This window comes from Pelmatolapia mariae, linkage group LG6, assembly GCF_036321145.2.
Source record: "Pelmatolapia mariae isolate MD_Pm_ZW linkage group LG6, Pm_UMD_F_2, whole genome shotgun sequence".
Classification (NCBI taxonomy): domain Eukaryota; kingdom Metazoa; phylum Chordata; class Actinopteri; order Cichliformes; family Cichlidae; genus Pelmatolapia; species Pelmatolapia mariae.
Window position 1 is genome coordinate 1,804,302 of NC_086232.1, and position 26,111 is coordinate 1,830,412.

The 26,111-nt window shown below is 59.5% G+C and overlaps 3 non-coding genes and 3 pseudogenes across 3 annotated transcripts; all 6 read right to left on the reverse strand.

Moving 5' to 3' along the window:
- Positions 1–1,859: 1,859 nt before the first annotated feature.
- On the reverse strand, positions 1,860–1,978 carry LOC134630194 (5S ribosomal RNA). The gene has a single exon (XR_010094255.1). It is a non-coding gene; the product is annotated as a 5S ribosomal RNA (ribosomal RNA).
- A 3,945-nt stretch (positions 1,979–5,923) lies between these two features.
- On the reverse strand, positions 5,924–6,042 carry LOC134629883 (5S ribosomal RNA; annotated as a pseudogene).
- A 6,014-nt stretch (positions 6,043–12,056) lies between these two features.
- LOC134629908 (5S ribosomal RNA) lies at positions 12,057–12,175 on the reverse strand (annotated as a pseudogene).
- Positions 12,176–15,435: 3,260 nt separating this feature from the next.
- LOC134630195 (5S ribosomal RNA) lies at positions 15,436–15,554 on the reverse strand. The gene has a single exon (XR_010094256.1). It is a non-coding gene; the product is annotated as a 5S ribosomal RNA (ribosomal RNA).
- A 3,066-nt stretch (positions 15,555–18,620) lies between these two features.
- Positions 18,621–18,739, reverse strand: LOC134630196 (5S ribosomal RNA). The gene has a single exon (XR_010094257.1). It is a non-coding gene; the product is annotated as a 5S ribosomal RNA (ribosomal RNA).
- Positions 18,740–22,685: 3,946 nt separating this feature from the next.
- On the reverse strand, positions 22,686–22,804 carry LOC134629885 (5S ribosomal RNA; annotated as a pseudogene).
- Between the last annotated feature and the right edge of the window lie 3,307 nt (positions 22,805–26,111).

Genomic DNA, 26,111 nt, shown 5'->3' on the forward strand with positions numbered 1-26,111 from the left:
AGCCAGAGCTACAGGCCCACAGCAAGCAGCACAGGCCCTGGTGTGGTGTCCATAGCTCAGCCAGCAGCACAGCTCCTGTTGTGGTGTAGTTGGCCTCAGCCAGCAGCACAGGTCCTGGTGTGGTGTCCATCGCCTCAGCCAGAAACACTGGCCCTGGTGTGATGTAGATGGCCTCAGCCAGAGCCACAGGACCTGGTGTGGTGTTCATGACCTCAGCCAGCATCAAAGGCCCGGGGGTGGTGTACATGGCCTAAGCCAGAGCCACAGGCACTGGTGTGGTGTCCATAGCCTCAGCCAGCAGCACAGGCCTTGGTGTGGTGTCCATGGCCTCAGCCAGTAGCACAGGCCCTGGTGTGGTGTAGGTGGCCTAAGCTGGCTGCACATGTCCACAGCCAGCAGCACAAGCCCTGGTGTGGTGTACATGGCCTCAGCTAGAGGCACAGGCCCTGGTGTGGTGTAGATGATCTCAGCCAGAGACACAGGCCCTTGTGTGGTGTAGTTGGCCTCAGCCAGCAGCACAGGCCCTGGGGTGATAAACATGGCCTCATCCAGTAGTACAGCCCTTGGTGTGTTGTAGACGGCCTCATCCAGAGCCACAGGCCGTGTGTGGTGTACATGGCCTCAGCCAGATCCAAAGGCTCTGGGGTGGTGTCCATAGCCTCAGCCAGCAGCACAGGTCCTGGTGTGGTGTCCATGGCCTCAGCCAGTAGCACAGGCCCTGGTGTGGTGTAGGTGGCCTAAGCTGGCTGCACAGGTCCACAGCCAGCAGCACAGGCCCTGGTGTGGTGTACATGGCCTCAGCTAGAGGCACAGGCCCTGGTGTGGTGTAGATGGTCTCAGCCAGAGACACAGGCCCTTGGTGTGTTGTAGATGGCCTCATCAGGAGCCACAGGCCCTGTTGTGGTGTAGGTTGCCTCAGTCAGCAGCACAGGCCCTGTGTGGTGTCCATGGCCTCAGCCAGTAGCACAGGCCCTGGTGTGATGTAGACTGCTTCAGCCAGAGCCACAGGCCATGGTGTGGTGTAGGTGGCCTAAGCTGGCTGCACAGGTCCACAGCCAGCAGCACAGGCCCTGGTGTGGTGTCCATGGCCTCAGCCAGATGCACTGGCCGTGGTGTGGTGTAGCTGGCCTCAGCCAGAGCCACAGGCCCTGGTGTGGTGTTCATGGCCTCAGCCAGAGCCAAATGCCCTGGTGTGGTGTCCATAGCTTCAGCCAGCAGCACAGGTCTTGGTGTGGTGTCCATGGCCTCAGCCAGTAGCACAGGCCCTGGTGTGATGTAGATGGCCTCAGCCAGAGCCACAGGCCCTGGTGTGGTGTAGGTGGCCTAAGCTGGCTGCACAGGTCCACAGCCAGAAGCACAGGCCCTGGCGTGGTGTAGGTGGCCTAACCTGGCTGCACAGGTCCACAACCAGAAGCACAGGACCTGGTGTGATGTAGACGGCCTCAGCCAGAGCCACAGGCCCTGGTGTGGTGTAGGTGGCCTAAGCTGGCTGCACAGGTCCACAGCCAGAAGCCACAGGCCCTGTGTGGTGTAAATGGCCTCAGCCAGAGCCACAGGCCCTGGGGTGGTGTCCAAAGCCTCAGCCAGCAGCACAGGTCCTGGTGTGGTGTCCATGGTCTCAGCCAGAAGCACAGGCCCTGGTGTAATGTAGACGGCGTCAGCGCAGGCCACAGGCCCTGGTGTAATTTAGATGACCTATGTTAGCAGAATAGGTCTCGGTGTGGTGCGGATGGCCTCACCCGGCAGCACAAGACATTGCTGAAAACAGCCAAAAGGAATGTCGTTAATGTGGCCTCATTAATTGACACCAACACCCTCCTTCTCTGGATCAAAACCAGCTAAGTGACATGAAAAGCAAATGCTTACAGCACCTGGTATTCCCAGGCAGTCTCCCATCCAAGTACTAACCAAGCCCAACCTTGCATAGCTTCCGAGATCAGACGAGATCGGGCTTTGGCAAGGCGGTATGGCCGTAAGCTGCTGGCGTCAGCACAAAGCGTCAATTTATGGTATCAAGTAGTGAGGTGGCCAATACTCGCAGTTACGAACACAAGCCTCCAATTTAACTACAGTGTTAATGGTAACTGCATGCTTGCCTAATACCCTAACCAAAGGACTCATTTTAGCCTTTGATCAGCAACACAGGCCCTGGTGTGGTGTAAATGGCCTCAGCCAGAGCCACAGGACCTGGTGTGGTGTAGTTGGCCTCAGCCAGCATCAAAGGCCCGGGGGTGGTGTACATGGCCTCAGCCAGAGCCACAGGCACTGGTGTGGTGTCCATAGCCTCAGCCAACAGCACAGGCCCTGTTGTGGTGTCCATGGCCTCAGCCAGAAGCACTGGCCCTGGTGTGGTGTAGATGGCCTCAGACAGAGCCACATGCCCTGGTGGGGTGTAGTTGGCCTCAGCCAGCAGCACAGGTCCTGGTGTGGTGTCCATGGCCTCAGCCAGCAGCACAGGCCCTGGTGTGGTGTCCATGGCCTCAGCCAGAAGCACTGGCCCTGGTGTGGTGTAGCTGGCCTCAGACAGAGCCACAGGCCCTGGTGTGGTGTTCATGGCCTCAGCCAGAGCCAAATGCCCTGGTGTGGTGTCCATAGCTTCAGCCAGCAGCACAGGTCTTCGTGTGGTGTCCATGGCCTCAGCCAGTAGCACAGGCCCTGGTTTGATGTAGACGGCCTCAGCCAGAGCCACAGGCCCTGGTGTGGTGTAGGTGGCCTAAGCTGGCTGCACAGGTCCACAACCAGAAGCACAGGCCCTGGCGTGGTGTAGGTGGCCTAACCTGGCTGCACAGGTCCACAACCAGAAGCACAGGACCTGGTGTGATGTAGACGGCTTCAGCCAGAGCCACAGGCCCTGGTGTGGTGTAGGTGGCCTAACCTGGCTGCACAGGTCCACAGCCAGAAGCACAGGCCCTGGTGTGGTGTAGGTGGCCTAAGCTGGGTGCACAGGTCCACAGCCAGAAGCACAGGCCCTGGTGTGGTGTCCATGGCCTCAGCCAGAAGCACTGGCCCTGGTGTGGTGTAGATGGCCTCAGACAGAGCCACAGGCCCTTGTTTGGTGTAGTTGGCCTCAGCCAGCACCACAGGCCCTGGTGTGGTGTCCATAGCCTCAGCCAGCCGCACAGGCCCTGGTGTGATGAACATTGCCTAATCCAGCAGCACAGTCCTTGGTGTGTTGTAGACGAACTCATCCAGAGCCACAGGCCCTGGTGTGTTGTACATGGCCTCAGACAAAGCCACAGGCCCTGAAGAGGTGTCCATGGCCTCAGACAAAGCCACAGGCCCTGAAGAGGTGTCCATGGCCTCAGCCAGTAGCACAGGTCCTGGTGTGGTGTAGACGGCCTCAGACAGAGCCACAGGCCTTGGTGTGGTGTAGGTGTCCTAAGCTGGCTGCACAGGTCCACATCCGGAAGCACTGGCCATGTTGTGTTGTAGATTGCCTCAGCCAGAGCCACAGACTTTGGTGTGGTGTTCATGGCCTAAGCCAGAGCTACAGGCCCACAGCAAGCAGCACAGGCCCTGGTGTGGTGTCCATAGCTCAGCCAGCAGCACAGCTCCTGGTGTGGTGTAGTTGGCCTCAGCCAGCAGCACAGGTCCTGGTGTGGTGTCCATCGCCTCAACCAGAAACACTGGCCCTGGTGTGATGTAGATGGCCTCAGCCAGAGCCACAGGACCTGGTGTGGTGTTCATGACCTCAGCCAGCATCAAAGGCTCGGGGGTGGTGTACATGGCCTCAGCCAGAGCCACAGGCACTGGTGTGGTGTCCATAGCCTCAGCCAGTAGCACAGGCCCTGGTGTGGTGTAGGTGGCCTAAGCTGGCCGCACAGGTCCACAGCCAGCAGCACAAGCCCTGGTGTGGTGTACATGGCCTCAGCTAGAGGCACAGGCCCTGGTGTGGTGTAGATGATCTCAGCCAGAGACACAGGCCCTTGTGTGGTGTAGTTGGCCTCAGCCAGCAGCACAGGCCCTGGGGTGATAAACATGGCCTCATCCAGTAGTACAGCCCTTGGTGTGTTGTAGACGGCCTCATCCAGAGCCACAGGCCGTGTGTGGTGTACATGGCCTCAGCCAGATCCAAAGGCTCTGGGGTGGTGTCCATAGCCTCAGCCAGCAGCACAGGTCCTGGTGTGGTGTCCATGGCCTCAGCCAGTAGCACAGGCCCTGGTGTGGTGTAGGTGGCCTAAGCTGGCTGCACAGGTCCACAGCCAGCAGCACAGGCCCTGGTGTGGTGTACATGGCCTCAGCTAGAGGCACAGGCCCTGGTGTGGTGTAGATGGTCTCAGCCAGAGACACAGGCCCTTGGTGTGTTGTAGATGGCCTCATCAGGAGCCACAGGCCCTGTTGTGGTGTAGGTTGCCTCAGTCAGCACCACAGGCCCTGTGTGGTGTGCATGGCCTCAGCCAGTAGCACAGGCCCTGGTGTGATGTAGACTGCTTCAGCCAGAGCCACAGGCCATGGTGTGGTGTAGGTGGCCTAAGCTGGCTGCACAGGTCCACAGCCAGCAGTACAGGCCCTGGTGTGGTGTCCATGGCCTCAACCAGATGCACTGGCCGTGGTGTGGTGTAGCTGGCCTCAGCCAGAGCCACAGGCCCTGGTGTGGTGTTCATGGCCTCAGCCAGAGCCAAATGCCCTGGTGTGGTGTCCATAGCTTCAGCCAGCAGCACAGGTCTTGGTGTGGTGTCCATGGCCTCAGCCAGTAGCACAGGCCCTGGTGTGATGTAGACGGCCTCAGCCAGAGCCACAGGCCCTGGTGTGGTGTAGGTGGCCTAAGCTGGCTGCACAGGTCCACAGCCAGAAGCACAGGCCCTGGCGTGGTGTAGGTGGCCTAACCTGGCTGCACAGGTCCACAACCAGAAGCACAGGACCTGGTGTGATGTAGACGGCTTCAGCCAGAGCCACAGGCCCTGGTGTGGTGTAGGTGGCCTAACCTGGCTGCACAGGTCCACAGCCAGAAGCACAGGCCCTGGTGTGGTGAAGGTGGCCTAAGCTGGCTGCACAGGTCCACAGCCAGAAGCACAGGCCCTGTGTGGTGTAAATGGCCTCAGCCAGAGCCACAGGCCATGGGGTGGTGTCCAAAGCCTCAGCCAGCAGCACAGGTCCTGGTGTGGTGTAAATGGCCTCAGCCAGAGCCACAGGCCATGGGGTGGTGTCCATGGCCTCAGCCAGATGCACTGGCCGTGGTGTGGTGTAGCTGGCCTCAGCCAGAGCCACAGGCCCTGGTGTGGTGTTCATGGCCTCAGCCAGAGCCAAATGCCCTGGTGTGGTGTCCATAGCTTCAGCCAGCAGCACAGGTCTTGGTGTGGTGTCCATGGCCTCAGCCAGTAGCACAGGCCCTGGTGTGATGTAGACGGCCTCAGCCAGAGCCACAGGCCCTGGTGTGGTGTAGGTGGCCTAAGCTGGCTGCACAGGTCCACAACCAGAAGCACAGGCCCTGGCGTGGTGTAGGTGGCCTAACCTGGCTGCACAGGTCCACAACCAGAAGCACAGGACCTGGTGTGATGTAGACGGCTTCAGCCAGAGCCACAGGCCCTGGTGTGGTGTAGGTGGCCTAAGCTGGCTGCACAGGTCCACAGCCAGAAGCACAGGCCCTGTGTGGTGTAAATGGCCTCAGCCAGAGCCACAGGCCCTGGGGTGGTGTCCAAAGCCTCAGCCAGCAGCACAGGTCCTGGTGTGGTGTCCATGGTCTCAGCCAGAAGCACAGGCCCTGGTGTAATGTAGACGGCGTCAGCGCAGGCCACAGGCCCTGGTGTAATTTAGATGACCTATGTTAGCAGAATAGGCCTCGGTGTGGTGCGGATGGCCTCACCCGGCAGCACAAGACATTGCTGAAAACAGCCAAAAGGAATGTCGTTAATGTGGCCTCATTAATGGACACCAACACCCTCCTTCTCTGGATCAAAATCAGCTCAGTGACATGAAAAGCAAATGCTTACAGCACCTGGTATTCCCAGGCAGTCTCCCATCCAAGTACTAACCAAGCCCAACCTTGCATAGCTTCCGAGATCAGACGAGATCAGGCTTTGGCAAGGCGGTATGGCCGTAAGCTGCTGGCGTCAGCACAAAGCGTCAATTTATGGTATCAAGTAGTGAGGTGGCCAATACTCGCAGTTACGAACACAAGCCTCCAATTTAACTACAGTGTTAATGGTAACTGCATGCTTGCCTAATACCCTAACCAAAGGACTCATTTTAGCCTTTGATCAGCAACACAGGCCCTGGTGTGGTGTAAATGGCCTCAGCCAGAGCCACAGGACCTGGTGTGGTGTAGTTGGCCTCAGCCAGCATCAAAGGCCCGGGGGTGGTGTACATGGCCTCAGCCAGAGCCACAGGCACTGGTGTGGTGTCCATAGCCTCAGCCAACAGCACAGGCCCTGTTGTGGTGTCCATGGCCTCAGCCAGAAGCACTGGCCCTGGTGTGGTGTAGATGGCCTCAGACAGAGCCACATGCCCTGGTGGGGTGTAGTTGGCCTCAGCCAGCAGCACAGGTCCTGGTGTGGTGTCCATGGCCTCAGCCAGCAGCACAGGCCCTGGTGTGGTGTCCATGGCCTCAGCCAGAAGCACTGGCCCTGGTGTGGTGTAGATGGCCTCAGACAGAGCCACAGGCCCTTGTTTGGTGTAGTTGGCCTCAGCCAGCACCACAGGCCCTGGTGTGGTGTCCATAGCCTCAGCCAGCCGCACAGGCCCTGGTGTGATGAACATTGCCTCATCCAGCAGCACAGTCCTTGGTGTGTTGTAGACGACCTCATCCAGAGCCACAGGCCCTGGTGTGGTGTACATGGCCTCAGACAAAGCCACAGGCCCTGAAGAGGTGTCCATGGCCTCAGCCAGTAGCACAGGTCCTGGTGTGGTGTAGACGGCCTCAGACAGAGCCACAGGCCTTGGTGTGGTGTAGGTGGCCTAAGCTGGCTGCACAGGTCCACATCCGGAAGCACAGGCCCTGTTGTGTTGTAGATTGCCTCAGCCAGAGCCACAGACCTTGGTGTGGTGTTCATGGCCTAAGCCAGAGCTACAGGCCCACAGCAAGCAGCACAGGCCCTGGTGTGGTGTCCATAGCTCAGCCAGCAGCACAGCTCCTGTTGTGGTGTAGTTGGCCTCAGCCAGCAGCACAGGTCCTGGTGTGGTGTCCATCGCCTCAGCCAGAAACACTGGCCCTGGTGTGATGTAGATGGCCTCAGCCAGAGCCACAGGACCTGGTGTGGTGTTCATGACCTCAGCCAGCATCAAAGGCCCGGGGGTGGTGTAAATGGCCTCAGCCAGAGCCACAGGCACTGGTGTGGTGTCCCTAGCCTCAGCCAGCAGCACAGGCCTTGGTGTGGTGTCCCTGGCCTCAGCCAGTAGCACAGGCCCTGGTGTGGTGTAGGTGGCCTAAGCTGGCTGCACATGTCCACAGCCAGCAGCACAAGCCCTGGTGTGGTGTACATGGCCTCAGCTAGAGGCACAGGCCCTGGTGTGGTGTAGATGATCTCAGCCAGAGACAAAGGCCCTTGTGTGGTGTAGTTGGCCTCAGCCAGCAGCACAGGCCCTGGGGTGATAAACATGGCCTCATCCAGTAGTACAGCCCTTGGTGTGTTGTAGACGGCCTCATCCAGAGCCACAGGCCGTGTGTGGTATACATGGCCTCAGCCAGATCCAAAGGCTCTGGGGTGGTGTCCATAGCCTCAGCCAGCAGCACAGGTCCTGGTGTGGTGTCCATGGCCTCAGCCAGTAGCACAGGCCCTGGTGTGGTGTAGGTGGCCTAAGCTGGCTGCACAGGTCCACAGCCAGCAGCACAGGCCCTGGTGTGGTGTACATGGCCTCAGCTAGAGGCACAGGCCCTTGGTGTGTTGTAGATGGCCTCATCAGGAGCCACAGGCCCTGTTGTGGTGTAGGTTGCCTCAGTCAGCAGCACAGGCCCTGTGTGGTGTGCATGGCCTCAGCCAGTAGCACAGGCCCTGGTGTGATGTAGACTGCTTCAGCCAGAGCCACAGGCCATGGTGTGGTGTAGGTGGCCTAAGCTGGCTGCACAGGTCCACAGCCAGCAGTACAGGCCCTGGTGTGGTGTCCATGGCCTCAGCCAGATGCACTGGCCGTGGTGTGGTGTAGCTGGCCTCAGCCAGAGCCACAGGCCCTGGTGTGGTGTTCATGGCCTCAGCCAGAGCCAAATGCCCTGGTGTGGTGTCCATAGCTTCAGCCAGCAGCACAGGTCTTGGTGTGGTGTCCATGGCCTCAGCCAGTAGCACAGGCCCTGGTGTGATGTAGACGGCCTCAGCCAGAGCCACAGGCCCTGGTGTGGTGTAGGTGGCCTAAGCTGGCTGCACAGGTCCACAGCCAGAAGCACAGGCCCTGGCGTGGTGTAGGTGGCCTAACCTGGCTGCACAGGTCCACAACCAGAAGCACAGGACCTGGTGTGATGTAGACGGCTTCAGCCAGAGCCACAGGCCCTGGTGTGGTGTAGGTGGCCTAACCTGGCTGCACAGGTCCACAGCCAGAAGCACAGGCCCTGGTGTGGTGTAGGTGGCCTAAGCTGGCTGCACAGGTCCACAGCCAGAAGCACAGGCCCTGGTGTGGTGTCCATGGCCTCAGCCAGAAGCACTGGCCCTGGTGTGGTGTAGATGGCCTCAGACAGAGCCACAGGCCCTTGTTTGGTGTAGTTGGCCTCAGCCAGCAGCACAGGCCCTGGGGTGATAAACATGGCCTCATCCAGTAGTACAGCCCTTGGTGTGTTGTAGACGGCCTCATCCAGAGCCACAGGCCGTGTGTGGTATACATGGCCTCAGCCAGATCCAAAGGCTCTGGGGTGGTGTCCATAGCCTCAGCCAGCAGCACAGGTCCTGGTGTGGTGTCCATGGCCTCAGCCAGTAGCACAGGCCCTGGTGTGGTGTAGGTGGCCTAAGCTGGCTGCACAGGTCCACAGCCAGCAGCACAGGCCCTGGTGTGGTGTACATGGCCTCAGCTAGAGGCACAGGCCCTTGGTGTGTTGTAGATGGCCTCATCAGGAGCCACAGGCCCTGTTGTGGTGTAGGTTGCCTCAGTCAGCAGCACAGGCCCTGTGTGGTGTGCATGGCCTCAGCCAGTAGCACAGGCCCTGGTGTGATGTAGACTGCTTCAGCCAGAGCCACAGGCCATGGTGTGGTGTAGGTGGCCTAAGCTGGCTGCACAGGTCCACAGCCAGCAGTACAGGCCCTGGTGTGGTGTCCATGGCCTCAGCCAGATGCACTGGCCGTGGTGTGGTGTAGCTGGCCTCAGCCAGAGCCACAGGCCCTGGTGTGGTGTTCATGGCCTCAGCCAGAGCCAAATGCCCTGGTGTGGTGTCCATAGCTTCAGCCAGCAGCACAGGTCTTGGTGTGGTGTCCATGGCCTCAGCCAGTAGCACAGGCCCTGGTGTGATGTAGACGGCCTCAGCCAGAGCCACAGGCCCTGGTGTGGTGTAGGTGGCCTAAGCTGGCTGCACAGGTCCACAGCCAGAAGCACAGGCCCTGGCGTGGTGTAGGTGGCCTAACCTGGCTGCACAGGTCCACAACCAGAAGCACAGGACCTGGTGTGATGTAGACGGCTTCAGCCAGAGCCACAGGCCCTGGTGTGGTGTAGGTGGCCTAACCTGGCTGCACAGGTCCATAGCCAGAAGCACAGGCCCTGGTGTGGTGTAGGTGGCCTAAGCTGGCTGCACAGGTCCACAGCCAGAAGCACAGGCCCTGGTGTGGTGTCCATGGCCTCAGCCAGAAGCACTGGCCCTGGTGTGGTGTAGATGGCCTCAGACAGAGCCACAGGCCCTTGTTTGGTGTAGTTGGCCTCAGCCAGCACCACAGGCCCTGGTGTGGTGTCCATAGCCTCAGCCAGCCGCACAGGCCCTGGTGTGATGAACATTGCCTCATCCAGCAGCACAGTCCTTGGTGTGTTGTAGACGAACTCATCCAGAGCCACAGGCCCTGGTGTGCTGTACATGGCCTCAGACAAAGCCACAGGCCCTGAAGAGGTGTCCATGGCCTCAGACAAAGCCACAGGCCCTGAAGAGGTGTCCATGGCCTCAGCCAGTAGCACAGGTCCTGGTGTGGTGTAGACGGCCTCAGACAGAGCCACAGGCCTTGGTGTGGTGTAGGTGTCCTAAGCTGGCTGCACAGGTCCACATCCGGAAGCACTGGCCATGTTGTGTTGTAGATTGCCTCAGCCAGAGCCACAGACCTTGGTGTGGTGTTCATGGCCTAAGCCAGAGCTACAGGCCCACAGCAAGCAGCACAGGCCCTGGTGTGGTGTCCATAGCTCAGCCAGCAGCACAGCTCCTGGTGTGGTGTAGTTGGCCTCAGCCAGCAGCACAGGTCCTGGTGTGGTGTCCATCGCCTCAGCCAGAAACACTGGCCCTGGTGTGATGTAGATGGCCTCAGCCAGAGCCACAGGACCTGGTGTGGTGTTCATGACCTCAGCCAGCATCAAAGGCCCGGGGGTGGTGTACATGGCCTCAGCCAGAGCCACAGGCACTGGTGTGGTGTCCATAGCCTCAGCCAGTAGCACAGGCCCTGGTGTGGTGTAGGTGGCCTAAGCTGGCCGCACAGGTCCACAGCCAGCAGCACAAGCCCTGGTGTGGTGTACATGGCCTCAGCTAGAGGCACAGGCCCTGGTGTGGTGTAGATGATCTCAGCCAGAGACACAGGCCCTTGTGTGGTGTAGTTGGCCTCAGCCAGCAGCACAGGCCCTGGGGTGATAAACATGGCCTCATCCAGTAGTACAGCCCTTGGTGTGTTGTAGACGGCCTCATCCAGAGCCACAGGCCGTGTGTGGTGTACATGGCCTCAGCCAGATCCAAAGGCTCTGGGGTGGTGTCCATAGCCTCAGCCAGCAGCACAGGTCCTGGTGTGGTGTCCATGGCCTCAGCCAGTAGCACAGGCCCTGGTGTGGTGTAGGTGGCCTAAGCTGGCTGCACAGGTCCACAGCCAGCAGCACAGGCCCTGGTGTGGTGTACATGGCCTCAGCTAGAGGCACAGGCCCTGGTGTGGTGTAGATGGTCTCAGCCAGAGACACAGGCCCTTGGTGTGTTGTAGATGGCCTCATCAGGAGCCACAGGCCCTGTTGTGGTGTAGGTTGCCTCAGTCAGCACCACAGGCCCTGTGTGGTGTGCATGGCCTCAGCCAGTAGCACAGGCCCTGGTGTGATGTAGACTGCTTCAGCCAGAGCCACAGGCCATGGTGTGGTGTAGGTGGCCTAAGCTGGCTGCACAGGTCCACAGCCAGCAGTACAGGCCCTGGTGTGGTGTCCATGGCCTCAGCCAGATGCACTGGCCGTGGTGTGGTGTAGCTGGCCTCAGCCAGAGCCACAGGCCCTGGTGTGGTGTTCATGGCCTCAGCCAGAGCCAAATGCCCTGGTGTGGTGTCCATAGCTTCAGCCAGCAGCACAGGTCTTGGTGTGGTGTCCATGGCCCCAGCCAGTAGCACAGGCCCTGGTGTGATGTAGACGGCCTCAGCCAGAGCCACAGGCCCTGGTGTGGTGTAGGTGGCCTAAGCTGGCTGCACAGGTCCACAGCCAGAAGCACAGGCCCTGGCGTGGTGTAGGTGGCCTAACCTGGCTGCACAGGTCCACAACCAGAAGCACAGGACCTGGTGTGATGTAGACGGCTTCAGCCAGAGCCACAGGCCCTGGTGTGGTGTAGGTGGCCTAACCTGGCTGCACAGGTCCACAGCCAGAAGCACAGGCCCTGGTGTGGTGAAGGTGGCCTAAGCTGGCTGCACAGGTCCACAGCCAGAAGCACAGGCCCTGTGTGGTGTAAATGGCCTCAGCCAGAGCCACAGGCCATGGGGTGGTGTCCAAAGCCTCAGCCAGCAGCACAGGTCCTGGTGTGGTGTCCATGGTCTCAGCCAGAAGCACAGGCCCTGGTGTAATGTAGACGGCGTCAGCGCAGGCCACAGGCCCTGGTGTAATTTAGATGACCTATGTTAGCAGAATAGGCCTCGGTGTGGTGCGGATGGCCTCACCCGGCAGCACAAGACATTGCTGAAAACAGCCAAAAGGAATGTCGTTAATGTGGCCTCATTAATGGACACCAACACCCTCCTTCTCTGGATCAAAACCAGCTCAGTGACATGAAAAGCAAATTCTTACAGCACCTGGTATTCCCAGGCAGTCTCCCATCCAAGTACTAACCAAGCCCAACCTTGCATAGCTTCCGAGATCAGACGAGATCGGGCTTTGGCAAGGCGGTATGGCCGTAAGCTGCTGGCGTAAGCACAAAGCGTCAATTTATGATATCAAGTAGTGAGGTGGCCAATACTCGCAGTTACGAACACAAGCCTCCAATTTAACTACAGTGTTAATGGTAACTGCATGCTTGCCTAATACCCTAACCAAAGGACTCATTTTAGCCTTTGATCAGCAACACAGGCCCTGGTGTGGTGTAAATGGCCTCAGCCAGAGCCACAGGACCTGGTGTGGTGTAGTTGGCCTCAGCCAGCATCAAAGGCCCGGGGGTGGTGTACATGGCCTCAGCCAGAGCCACAGGCACTGGTGTGGTGTCCATAGCCTCAGCCAACAGCACAGGCCCTGTTGTGGTGTCCATGGCCTCAGCCAGAAGCACTGGCCCTGGTGTGGTGTAGATGGCCTCAGACAGAGCCACATGCCCTGGTGGGGTGTAGTTGGCCTCAGCCAGCAGCACAGGTCCTGGTGTGGTGTCCATGGCCTCAGCCAGCAGCACAGGCCCTGGTGTGGTGTCCATGGCCTCAGCCAGAAGCACTGGCCCTGGTGTGGTGTAGATGGCCTCAGACAGAGCCACAGGCCCTTGTTTGGTGTAGTTGGCCTCAGCCAGCACCACAGGCCCTGGTGTGGTGTCCATAGCCTCAGCCAGCCGCACAGGCCCTGGTGTGATGAACATTGCCTCATCCAGCAGCACAGTCCTTGGTGTGTTGTAGACGACCTCATCCAGAGCCACAGGCCCTGGTGTGGTGTACATGGCCTCAGACAAAGCCACAGGCCCTGAAGAGGTGTCCATGGCCTCAGCCAGTAGCACAGGTCCTGGTGTGGTGTAGACGGCCTCAGACAGAGCCACAGGCCTTGGTGTGGTGTAGGTGGCCTAAGCTGGCTGCACAGGTCCACATCCGGAAGCACAGGCCCTGTTGTGTTGTAGATTGCCTCAGCCAGAGCCACAGACCTTGGTGTGGTGTAGATGGCCTCAGACAGAGCCACAGGCCCTTGTTTGGTGTAGTTGGCCTCGGCCAGCACCACAGGCCCTGGTGTGGTGTCCATAGTCTCAGCCAGCCGCACAGGCCCTGGTGTGATGAACATTGCCTCATCCAGCAGCACAGTCCTTGGTGTGTTGTAGACGAACTCATCCAGAGCCACAGGCCCTGGTGTGGTGTACATGGCCTCAGACAAAGCCACAGGCCCTGAAGAGGTGTCCATGGCCTCAGACAAAGCCACAGGCCCTGAAGAGGTGTCCATGGCCTCAGCCAGTAGCACAGGTCCTGGTGTGGTGTAGACGGCCTCAGACAGAGCCACAGTCCTTGGTGTGGTGTAGATGTCCTAAGCTAGCTGCACAGGTCCACATCCGGAAGCACTGGCCCTGTTGTGTTGTAGATTGCCTCAGCCAGAGCCACAGACCTTGGTGTGGTGTTCATGGCCTAAGCCAGAGCTACAGGCCCACAGCAAGCAGCACAGGCCCTGGTGTGGTGTTCATAGCTCAGCCAGCAGCACAGCTCCTGTTGTGGTGTAGTTGGCCTCAGCCAGCAGCACAGGTCCTGGTGTGGTGTCCATCGCCTCAGCCAGAAACACTGGCCCTGGTGTGATGTAGATGGCCTCAGCCAGAGCCACAGGACCTGGTGTGGTGTTCATGACCTCAGCCAGCATCAAAGGCCCGGGGGTGGTGTACATGGCCTCAGCCAGAGCCACAGGCACTGGTGTGGTGTCCATAGCCTCAGCCAGCAGCACAGGCCTTGGTGTGGTGTCAATGGCCTCAGCCAGTAGCACAGGCCCTGGTGTGGTGTAGGTGGCCTAAGCTGGCTGCACAGGTCCACAGCCAGCAGCACAAGCCCTGGTGTGGTGTACATGGCCTCAGCTAGAGGCACAGGCCCTGGTGTGGTGTAGATGATCTCAGCCAGAGACACAGGCCCTTGTGTGGTGTAGTTGGCCTCAGCCAGCAGCACAGGCCCTGGGGTGATAAACATGGCCTCATCCAGTAGTACAGCCCTTGGTGTGTTGTAGACGGCCTCATCCAGAGCCACAGGCCGTGTGTGGTGTACATGGCCTCAGCCAGATCCAAAGGCTCTGGGGTGGTGTCCATAGCCTCAGCCAGCAGCACAGGTCCTGGTGTGGTGTCCATGGCCTCAGCCAGTAGCACAGGCCCTGGTGTGGTGTAGGTGGCCTAAGCTGGCTGCACAGGTCCACAGCCAGCAGCACAGGCCCTGTTGCGGTGTACATGGCCTCAGCTAGAGGCACAGGCCCTGGTGTGGTGTAGATGATCTCAGCCAGAGACACAGGCCCTTGGTGTGTTGTAGATGGCCTCATCAGGAGCCACAGGCCCTGTTGTGGTGTAGGTTGCCTCAGTCAGCACCACAGGCCCTGTGTGGTGTGCATGGCCTCAGCCAGTAGCACAGGACCTGGTGTGATGTAGACTGCTTCAGCCAGAGCCACAGGCCATGGTGTGGTGTAGGTGGCCTAAGCTGGCTGCACAGGTCCACAGCCAGCAGTACAGGCCCTGGTGTGGTGTCCATGGCCTCAGCCAGATGCACTGGCCGTGGTGTGGTGTAGCTGGCCTCAGCCAGAGCCACAGGCCCTGGTGTGGTGTTCATGGCCTCAGCCAGAGCCAAATGCCCTGGTGTGGTGTCCATAGCTTCAGCCAGCAGCACAGGTCTTGGTGTGGTGTCCATGGCCTCAGCCAGTAGCACAGGCCCTGGTGTGATGTAGACGGCCTCAGCCAGAGCCACAGGCCCTGGTGTGGTGTAGGTGGCCTAAGCTGGCTGCACAGGTCCACAACCAGAAGCACAGGCCCTGGCGTGGTGTAGGTGGCCTAACCTGGCTGCACAGGTCCACAACCAGAAGCACAGGACCTGGTGTGATGTAGACGGCCTCAGCCAGAGCCACAGGCCCTGGTGTGGTGTAGGTGGCCTAACCTGGCTGCACAGGTCCACAGCCAGAAGCACAGGCCCTGTGTGGTGTAAATGGCCTCAGCCAGAGCCACAGGCCCTGGGGTGGTGTCCAAAGCCTCAGCCAGCAGCACAGGTCCTGGTGTGGTGTCCATGGTCTCAGCCAGAAGCACAGGCCCTGGTGTAATGTAGACGGCGTCAGCGCAGGCCACAGGCCCTGGTGTAATTTAGATGACCTATGTTAGCAGAATAGGCCTCGGTGTGGTGCGGATGGTCTCACCCGGCAGCACAAGACATTGCTGAAAACAGCCAAAAGGAATGTCGTTAATGTGGCCTCATTAATGGACACCAACACCCTCCTTCTCTGGATCAAAACCAGCTCAGTGACATGAAAAGCAAATGCTTACAGCACCTGGTATTCCCAGGCAGTCTCCCATCCAAGTACTAACCAAGCCCAACCTTGCATAGCTTCCGAGATCAGACGAGATCGGGCTTTGGCAAGGCGGTATGGCCGTAAGCTGCTGGCGTCAGCACAAAGCGTCAATTTATGGTATCAAGTAGTGAGGTGGCCAATACTCGCAGTTACGAACACAAGCCTCCAATTTAACTACAGTGTTAATGGTAACTGCATGCTTGCCTAATACCCTAACCAAAGGACTCATTTTAGCCTTTGATCAGCAACACAGGCCCTGGTGTGGTGTAAATGGCCTCAGCCAGAGCCACAGGACCTGGTGTGGTGTAGTTGGCCTCAGCCAGCATCAAAGGCCCGGGGGTGGTGTACATGGCCTCAGCCAGAGCCACAGGCACTGGTGTGGTGTCCATAGCCTCAGCCAACAGCACAGGCCCTGTTGTGGTGTCCATGGCCTCAGCCAGAAGCACTGGCCCTGGTGTGGTGTAGATGGCCTCAGACAGAGCCACATGCCCTGGTGGGGTGTAGTTGGCCTCAGCCAGCAGCACAGGTCCTGGTGTGGTGTAGTTGGCCTCAGCCAGCATCAAAGGCCCGGGGGTGGTGTACATGGCCTCAGCCAGAGCCACAGGCACTGGTGTGGTGTCCATAGCCTCAGCCAGAAGCACTGGCCCTGGTGTGGTGTAGATGGCCTAAGCTGGCTGCACAGGTCCACAGCCAGCAGCACAGGCCCTGGTGTGGTGTACATGGCCTCAGCTAGCAGCACAGGCCCTGGTGTGGTGTAGATGGTCTCAGCCAGAGACACAGGCCCTTGGTGTGTTGTAGATGGCCTCATCAGGAGCCACAGGCCCTGTTGTGGTGTAGGTTGCCTCAGTCAGCAGCACAGGCCCTGTGTGGTGTCCATAGCCTCAGCCAGCCGCACAGGCCCTGGTGTGATGAACACTGCCTCATCCAGCAGCACAGTCCTTGGTGTGTTGTAGACGACCTCATCCAGAGCCACAGGCCCTGGTGTGGTGTACATGGCCTCAGACAAAGCCACAGGCCCTGAAGAGGTGTCCATGGCCTCAGCCAGTAGCACAGGTCCTGGTGTGGTGTAGACGGCCTCAGACAGAGCCACAGGCCTTGAAGAGGTGTCCATGGCCTCAGCCAGTAGCACAGGTCCTGGTGTGGTGTAGACGGCCTCAGACAGAGCCACAGGCCTTGGTGTGGTGTAGGTGGCCTAAGCTGGCTGCACAGGTCCACATCCGGAAGCTCAGGCCCTGTTGTGTTGTAGATTGCCTCAGCCAGAGCCACAGACCTTGGTGTGGTGTTCATGGCCTAAGCCAGAGCTACAGGCCCACAGCAAGCAGCACAGGCCCTGGTGTGGTGTCCATAGCTCAGCCAGCAGCACAGCTCCTGTTGTGGTGTAGTTGGCCTCAGCCAGCAGCACAGGTCCTGGTGTGGTGTCCATCGCCTCAGCCAGAAACACTGGCCCTGGTGTGATGTAGATGGCCTCAGCCAGAGCCACAGGACCTGGTGTGGTGTTCATGACCTCAGCCAGCATCAAAGGCCCGGGGGTGGTGTACATGGCCTAAGCCAGAGCCACAGGCACTGGTGTGGTGTCCATAGCCTCAGCCAGCAGCACAGGCCTTGGTGTGGTGTCCATGGCCTCAGCCAGTAGCACAGGCCCTGGTGTGGTGTAGGTGGCCTAAGCTGGCTGCACAGGTCCACAGCCAGCAGCACAAGCCCTGGTGTGGTGTACATGGCCTCAGCTAGAGGCACAGGCCCTGGTGTGGTGTAGATGATCTCAGCCAGAGACACAGGCCCTTGTGTGGTGTAGTTGGCCTCAGCCAGCAGCACAGGCCCTGGGGTGATAAACATGGCCTCATCCAGTAGTACAGCCCTTGGTGTGTTGTAGACGGCCTCATCCAGAGCCACAGGCCGTGTGTGGTGTACATGGCCTCAGCCAGATCCAAAGGCTCTGGGGTGGTGTCCATAGCCTCAGCCAGCAGCACAGGTCCTGGTGTGGTGTCCATGGCCTCAGCCAGTAGCACAGGCCCTGGTGTGGTGTAGGTGGCCTAAGCTGGCTGCACAGGTCCACAGCCAGCAGCACAGGCCCTGGTGTGGTGTACATGGCCTCAGCTAGAGGCACAGGCCCTGGTGTGGTGTAGATGGTCTCAGCCAGAGACACAGGCCCTTGGTGTGTTGTAGATGGCCTCATCAGGAGCCACAGGCCCTGTTGTGGTGTAGGTTGCCTCAGTCAGCAGCACAGGCCCTGTGTGGTGTCCATGGCCTCAGCCAGTAGCACAGGCCCTGGTGTGATGTAGACTGCTTCAGCCAGAGCCACAGGCCATGGTGTGGTGTAGGTGGCCTAAGCTGGCTGCACAGGTCCACAGCCAGCAGCACAGGCCCTGGTGTGGTGTCCATGGCCTCAGCCAGATGCACTGGCCGTGGTGTGGTGTAGCTGGCCTCAGCCAGAGCCACAGGCCCTGGTGTGGTGTTCATGGCCTCAGCCAGAGCCAAATGCCCTGGTGTGGTGTCCATAGCTTCAGCCAGCAGCACAGGTCTTGGTGTGGTGTCCATGGCCTCAGCCAGTAGCACAGGCCCTGGTGTGATGTAGATGGCCTCAGCCAGAGCCACAGGCCCTGGTGTGGTGTAGGTGGCCTAAGCTGGCTGCACAGGTCCACAGCCAGAAGCACAGGCCCTGGCGTGGTGTAGGTGGCCTAACCTGGCTGCACAGGTCCACAACCAGAAGCACAGGACCTGGTGTGATGTAGACGGCTTCTGCCAGAGCCACAGGCCCTGGTGTGGTGTAGGTGGCCTAAGCTGGCTGCACAGGTCCACAGCCAGAAGCCACAGGCCCTGTGTGGTGTAAATGGCCTCAGCCAGAGCCACAGGCCCTGGGGTGGTGTCCAAAGCCTCAGCCAGCAGCACAGGTCCTGGTGTGGTGTCCATGGTCTCAGCCAGAAGCACAGGCCCTGGTGTAATGTAGACGGCGTCAGCGCAGGCCACAGGCCCTGGTGTAATTTAGATGACCTATGTTAGCAGAATAGGTCTCGGTGTGGTGCGGATGGCCTCACCCGGCAGCACAAGACATTGCTGAAAACAGCCAAAAGGAATGTCGTTAATGTGGCCTCATTAATTGACACCAACACCCTCCTTCTCTGGATCAAAACCAGCTAAGTGACATGAAAAGCAAATGCTTACAGCACCTGGTATTCCCAGGCAGTCTCCCATCCAAGTACTAACCAAGCCCAACCTTGCATAGCTTCCGAGATCAGACGAGATCGGGCTTTGGCAAGGCGGTATGGCCGTAAGCTGCTGGCGTCAGCACAAAGCGTCAATTTATGGTATCAAGTAGTGAGGTGGCCAATACTCGCAGTTACGAACACAAGCCTCCAATTTAACTACAGTGTTAATGGTAACTGCATGCTTGCCTAATACCCTAACCAAAGGACTCATTTTAGCCTTTGATCAGCAACACAGGCCCTGGTGTGGTGTAAATGGCCTCAGCCAGAGCCACAGGACCTGGTGTGGTGTAGTTGGCCTCAGCCAGCATCAAAGGCCCGGGGGTGGTGTACATGGCCTCAGCCAGAGCCACAGGCACTGGTGTGGTGTCCATAGCCTCAGCCAACAGCACAGGCCCTGTTGTGGTGTCCATGGCCTCAGCCAGAAGCACTGGCCCTGGTGTGGTGTAGATGGCCTCAGACAGAGCCACATGCCCTGGTGGGGTGTAGTTGGCCTCAGCCAGCAGCACAGGTCCTGGTGTGGTGTCCATGGCCTCAGCCAGCAGCACAGGCCCTGGTGTGGTGTCCATGGCCTCAGCCAGAAGCACTGGCCCTGGTGTGGTGTAGCTGGCCTCAGACAGAGCCACAGGCCCTGGTGTGGTGTTCATGGCCTCAGCCAGAGCCAAATGCCCTGGTGTGGTGTCCATAGCTTCAGCCAGCAGCACAGGTCTTCGTGTGGTGTCCATGGCCTCAGCCAGTAGCACAGGCCCTGGTTTGATGTAGACGGCCTCAGCCAGAGCCACAGGCCCTGGTGTGGTGTAGGTGGCCTAAGCTGGCTGCACAGGTCCACAACCAGAAGCACAGGCCCTGGCGTGGTGTAGGTGGCCTAACCTGGCTGCACAGGTCCACAACCAGAAGCACAGGACCTGGTGTGATGTAGACGGCTTCAGCCAGAGCCACAGGCCCTGGTGTGGTGTAGGTGGCCTAACCTGGCTGCACAGGTCCACAGCCAGAAGCACAGGCCCTGGTGTGGTGTAGGTGGCCTAAGCTGGCTGCACAGGTCCACAGCCAGAAGCACAGGCCCTGGTGTGGTGTCCATGGCCTCAGCCAGAAGCACTGGCCCTGGTGTGGTGTAGATGGCCTCAGACAGAGCCACAGGCCCTTGTTTGGTGTAGTTGGCCTCAGCCAGCACCACAGGCCCTGGTGTGGTGTCCATAGCCTCAGCCAGCCGCACAGGCCCTGGTGTGATGAACATTGCCTAATCCAGCAGCACAGTCCTTGGTGTGTTGTAGACGAACTCATCCAGAGCCACAGGCCCTGGTGTGCTGTACATGGCCTCAGACAAAGCCACAGGCCCTGAAGAGGTGTCCATGGCCTCAGACAAAGCCACAGGCCCTGAAGAGGTGTCCATGGCCTCAGCCAGTAGCACAGGTCCTGGTGTGGTGTAGACGGCCTCAGACAGAGCCACAGGCCTTGGTGTGGTGTAGGTGTCCTAAGCTGGCTGCACAGGTCCACATCCGGAAGCACTGGCCATGTTGTGTTGTAGATTGCCTCAGCCAGAGCCACAGACTTTGGTGTGGTGTTCATGGCCTAAGCCAGAGCTACAGGCCCACAGCAAGCAGCACAGGCCCTGGTGTGGTGTCCATAGCTCAGCCAGCAGCACAGCTCCTGGTGTGGTGTAGTTGGCCTCAGCCAGCAGCACAGGTCCTGGTGTAGGTGTCCATCGCCTCAGCCAGAAACACTGGCCCTGGTGTGATGTAGATGGCCTCAGCCAGAGCCACAGGACCTGGTGTGGTGTTCATGACCTCAGCCAGCATCAAAGGCTCGGGGGTGGTGTACATGGCCTCAGCCAGAGCCACAGGCACTGGTGTGGTGTCCATAGCCTCAGCCAGTAGCACAGGCCCTGGTGTGGTGTAGGTGGCCTAAGCTGGCCGCACAGGTCCACAGCCAGCAGCACAAGCCCTGGTGTGGTGTACATGGCCTCAGCTAGAGGCACAGGCCCTGGTGTGGTGTAGATGATCTCAGCCAGAGACACAGGCCCTTGTGTGGTGTAGTTGGCCTCAGCCAGCAGCACAGGCCCTGGGGTGATAAACATGGCCTCATCCAGTAGTACAGCCCTTGGTGTGTTGTAGACGGCCTCATCCAGAGCCACAGGCCGTGTGTGGTGTACATGGCCTCAGCCAGATCCAAAGGCTCTGGGGTGGTGTCCATAGCCTCAGCCAGCAGCACAGGTCCTGGTGTGGTGTCCATGGCCTCAGCCAGTAGCACAGGCCCTGGTGTGGTGTAGGTGGCCTAAGCTGGCTGCACAGGTCCACAGCCAGCAGCACAGGCCCTGGTGTGGTGTACATGGCCTCAGCTAGAGGCACAGGCCCTGGTGTGGTGTAGATGGTCTCAGCCAGAGACACAGGCCCTTGGTGTGTTGTAGATGGCCTCATCAGGAGCCACAGGCCCTGTTGTGGTGTAGGTTGCCTCAGTCAGCACCACAGGCCCTGTGTGGTGTGCATGGCCTCAGCCAGTAGCACAGGCCCTGGTGTGATGTAGACTGCTTCAGCCAGAGCCACAGGCCATGGTGTGGTGTAGGTGGCCTAAGCTGGCTGCACAGGTCCACAGCCAGCAGTACAGGCCCTGGTGTGGTGTCCATGGCCTCAACCAGATGCACTGGCCGTGGTGTGGTGTAGCTGGCCTCAGCCAGAGCCACAGGCCCTGGTGTGGTGTTCATGGCCTCAGCCAGAGCCAAATGCCCTGGTGTGGTGTCCATAGCTTCAGCCAGCAGCACAGGTCTTGGTGTGGTGTCCATGGCCTCAGCCAGTAGCACAGGCCCTGGTGTGATGTAGACGGCCTCAGCCAGAGCCACAGGCCCTGGTGTGGTGTAGGTGGCCTAAGCTGGCTGCACAGGTCCACAGCCAGAAGCACAGGCCCTGGCGTGGTGTAGGTGGCCTAACCTGGCTGCACAGGTCCACAACCAGAAGCACAGGACCTGGTGTGATGTAGACGGCTTCAGCCAGAGCCACAGGCCCTGGTGTGGTGTAGGTGGCCTAACCTGGCTGCACAGGTCCACAGCCAGAAGCACAGGCCCTGGTGTGGTGAAGGTGGCCTAAGCTGGCTGCACAGGTCCACAGCCAGAAGCACAGGCCCTGTGTGGTGTAAATGGCCTCAGCCAGAGCCACAGGCCATGGGGTGGTGTCCAAAGCCTCAGCCAGCAGCACAGGTCCTGGTGTGGTGTAAATGGCCTCAGCCAGAGCCACAGGCCATGGGGTGGTGTCCATGGCCTCAGCCAGATGCACTGGCCGTGGTGTGGTGTAGCTGGCCTCAGCCAGAGCCACAGGCCCTGGTGTGGTGTTCATGGCCTCAGCCAGAGCCAAATGCCCTGGTGTGGTGTCCATAGCTTCAGCCAGCAGCACAGGTCTTGGTGTGGTGTCCATGGCCTCAGCCAGTAGCACAGGCCCTGGTGTGATGTAGACGGCCTCAGCCAGAGCCACAGGCCCTGGTGTGGTGTAGGTGGCCTAAGCTGGCTGCACAGGTCCACAACCAGAAGCACAGGCCCTGGCGTGGTGTAGGTGGCCTAACCTGGCTGCACAGGTCCACAACCAGAAGCACAGGACCTGGTGTGATGTAGACGGCTTCAGCCAGAGCCACAGGCCCTGGTGTGGTGTAGGTGGCCTAAGCTGGCTGCACAGGTCCACAGCCAGAAGCACAGGCCCTGTGTGGTGTAAATGGCCTCAGCCAGAGCCACAGGCCCTGGGGTGGTGTCCAAAGCCTCAGCCAGCAGCACAGGTCCTGGTGTGGTGTCCATGGTCTCAGCCAGAAGCACAGGCCCTGGTGTAATGTAGACGGCGTCAGCGCAGGCCACAGGCCCTGGTGTAATTTAGATGACCTATGTTAGCAGAATAGGCCTCGGTGTGGTGCGGATGGCCTCACCCGGCAGCACAAGACATTGCTGAAAACAGCCAAAAGGAATGTCGTTAATGTGGCCTCATTAATGGACACCAACACCCTCCTTCTCTGGATCAAAATCAGCTCAGTGACATGAAAAGCAAATGCTTACAGCACCTGGTATTCCCAGGCAGTCTCCCATCCAAGTACTAACCAAGCCCAACCTTGCATAGCTTCCGAGATCAGACGAGATCAGGCTTTGGCAAGGCGGTATGGCCGTAAGCTGCTGGCGTCAGCACAAAGCGTCAATTTATGGTATCAAGTAGTGAGGTGGCCAATACTCGCAGTTACGAACACAAGCCTCCAATTTAACTACAGTGTTAATGGTAACTGCATGCTTGCCTAATACCCTAACCAAAGGACTCATTTTAGCCTTTGATCAGCAACACAGGCCCTGGTGTGGTGTAAATGGCCTCAGCCAGAGCCACAGGACCTGGTGTGGTGTAGTTGGCCTCAGCCAGCATCAAAGGCCCGGGGGTGGTGTACATGGCCTCAGCCAGAGCCACAGGCACTGGTGTGGTGTCCCTAGCCTCAGCCAACAGCACAGGCCCTGTTGTGGTGTCCATGGCCTCAGCCAGAAGCACTGGCCCTGGTGTGGTGTAGATGGCCTCAGACAGAGCCACATGCCCTGGTGGGGTGTAGTTGGCCTCAGCCAGCAGCACAGGTCCTGGTGTGGTGTCCATGGCCTCAGCCAGCAGCACAGGCCCTGGTGTGGTGTCCATGGCCTCAGCCAGAAGCACTGGCCCTGGTGTGGTGTAGATGGCCTCAGACAGAGCCACAGGCCCTTGTTTGGTGTAGTTGGCCTCAGCCAGCACCACAGGCCCTGGTGTGGTGTCCATAGCCTCAGCCAGCCGCACAGGCCCTGGTGTGATGAACATTGCCTCATCCAGCAGCACAGTCCTTGGTGTGTTGTAGACGACCTCATCCAGAGCCACAGGCCCTGGTGTGGTGTACATGGCCTCAGACAAAGCCACAGGCCCTGAAGAGGTGTCCATGGCCTCAGCCAGTAGCACAGGTCCTGGTGTGGTGTAGACGGCCTCAGACAGAGCCACAGGCCTTGGTGTGGTGTAGGTGGCCTAAGCTGGCTGCACAGGTCCACATCCGGAAGCACAGGCCCTGTTGTGTTGTAGATTGCCTCAGCCAGAGCCACAGACCTTGGTGTGGTGTTCATGGCCTAAGCCAGAGCTACAGGCCCACAGCAAGCAGCACAGGCCCTGGTGTGGTGTCCATAGCTCAGCCAGCAGCACAGCTCCTGTTGTGGTGTAGTTGGCCTCAGCCAGCAGCACAGGTCCTGGTGTGGTGTCCATCGCCTCAGCCAGAAACACTGGCCCTGGTGTGATGTAGATGGCCTCAGCCAGAGCCACAGGACCTGGTGTGGTGTTCATGACCTCAGCCAGCATCAAAGGCCCGGGGGTGGTGTAAATGGCCTCAGCCAGAGCCACAGGCACTGGTGTGGTGTCCCTAGCCTCAGCCAGCAGCACAGGCCTTGGTGTGGTGTCCCTGGCCTCAGCCAGTAGCACAGGCCCTGGTGTGGTGTAGGTGGCCTAAGCTGGCTGCACATGTCCACAGCCAGCAGCACAAGCCCTGGTGTGGTGTACATGGCCTCAGCTAGAGGCACAGGCCCTGGTGTGGTGTAGATGATCTCAGCCAGAGACAAAGGCCCTTGTGTGGTGTAGTTGGCCTCAGCCAGCAGCACAGGCCCTGGGGTGATAAACATGGCCTCATCCAGTAGTACAGCCCTTGGTGTGTTGTAGACGGCCTCATCCAGAGCCACAGGCCGTGTGTGGTATACATGGCCTCAGCCAGATCCAAAGGCTCTGGGGTGGTGTCCATAGCCTCAGCCAGCAGCACAGGTCCTGGTGTGGTGTCCATGGCCTCAGCCAGTAGCACAGGCCCTGGTGTGGTGTAGGTGGCCTAAGCTGGCTGCACAGGTCCACAGCCAGCAGCACAGGCCCTGGTGTGGTGTACATGGCCTCAGCTAGAGGCACAGGCCCTTGGTGTGTTGTAGATGGCCTCATCAGGAGCCACAGGCCCTGTTGTGGTGTAGGTTGCCTCAGTCAGCAGCACAGGCCCTGTGTGGTGTGCATGGCCTCAGCCAGTAGCACAGGCCCTGGTGTGATGTAGACTGCTTCAGCCAGAGCCACAGGCCATGGTGTGGTGTAGGTGGCCTAAGCTGGCTGCACAGGTCCACAGCCAGCAGTACAGGCCCTGGTGTGGTGTCCATGGCCTCAGCCAGATGCACTGGCCGTGGTGTGGTGTAGCTGGCCTCAGCCAGAGCCACAGGCCCTGGTGTTTTGTTCATGGCCTCAGCCAGAGCCAAATGCCCTGGTGTGGTGTCCATAGCTTCAGCCAGCAGCACAGGTCTTGGTGTGGTGTCCATGGCCTCAGCCAGTAGCACAGGCCCTGGTGTGATGTAGACGGCCTCAGCCAGAGCCACAGGCCCTGGTGTGGTGTAGGTGGCCTAAGCTGGCTGCACAGGTCCACAGCCAGAAGCACAGGCCCTGGCGTGGTGTAGGTGGCCTAACCTGGCTGCACAGGTCCACAACCAGAAGCACAGGACCTGGTGTGATGTAGACGGCTTCAGCCAGAGCCACAGGCCCTGGTGTGGTGTAGGTGGCCTAACCTGGCTGCACAGGTCCACAGCCAGAAGCACAGGCCCTGGTGTGGTGTAGGTGGCCTAAGCTGGCTGCACAGGTCCACAGCCAGAAGCACAGGCCCTGGTGTGGTGTCCATGGCCTCAGCCAGAAGCACTGGCCCTGGTGTGGTGTAGATGGCCTCAGACAGAGCCACAGGCCCTTGTTTGGTGTAGTTGGCCTCAGCCAGCACCACAGGCCCTGGTGTGGTGTCCATAGCCTCAGCCAGCCGCACAGGCCCTGGTGTGATGAACATTGCCTCATCCAGCAGCACAGTCCTTGGTGTGTTGTAGACGAACTCATCCAGAGCCACAGGCCCTGGTGTGCTGTACATGGCCTCAGACAAAGCCACAGGCCCTGAAGAGGTGTCCATGGCCTCAGACAAAGCCACAGGCCCTGAAGAGGTGTCCATGGCCTCAGCCAGTAGCACAGGTCCTGGTGTGGTGTAGACGGCCTCAGACAGAGCCACAGGCCTTGGTGTGGTGTAGGTGTCCTAAGCTGGCTGCACAGGTCCACATCCGGAAGCACTGGCCATGTTGTGTTGTAGATTGCCTCAGCCAGAGCCACAGACCTTGGTGTGGTGTTCATGGCCTAAGCCAGAGCTACAGGCCCACAGCAAGCAGCACAGGCCCTGGTGTGGTGTCCATAGCTCAGCCAGCAGCACAGCTCCTGGTGTGGTGTAGTTGGCCTCAGCCAGCAGCACAGGTCCTGGTGTGGTGTCCATCGCCTCAACCAGAAACACTGGCCCTGGTGTGATGTAGATGGCCTCAGCCAGAGCCACAGGACCTGGTGTGGTGTTCATGACCTCAGCCAGCATCAAAGGCCCGGGGGTGGTGTACATGGCCTCAGCCAGAGCCACAGGCACTGGTGTGGTGTCCATAGCCTCAGCCAGTAGCAC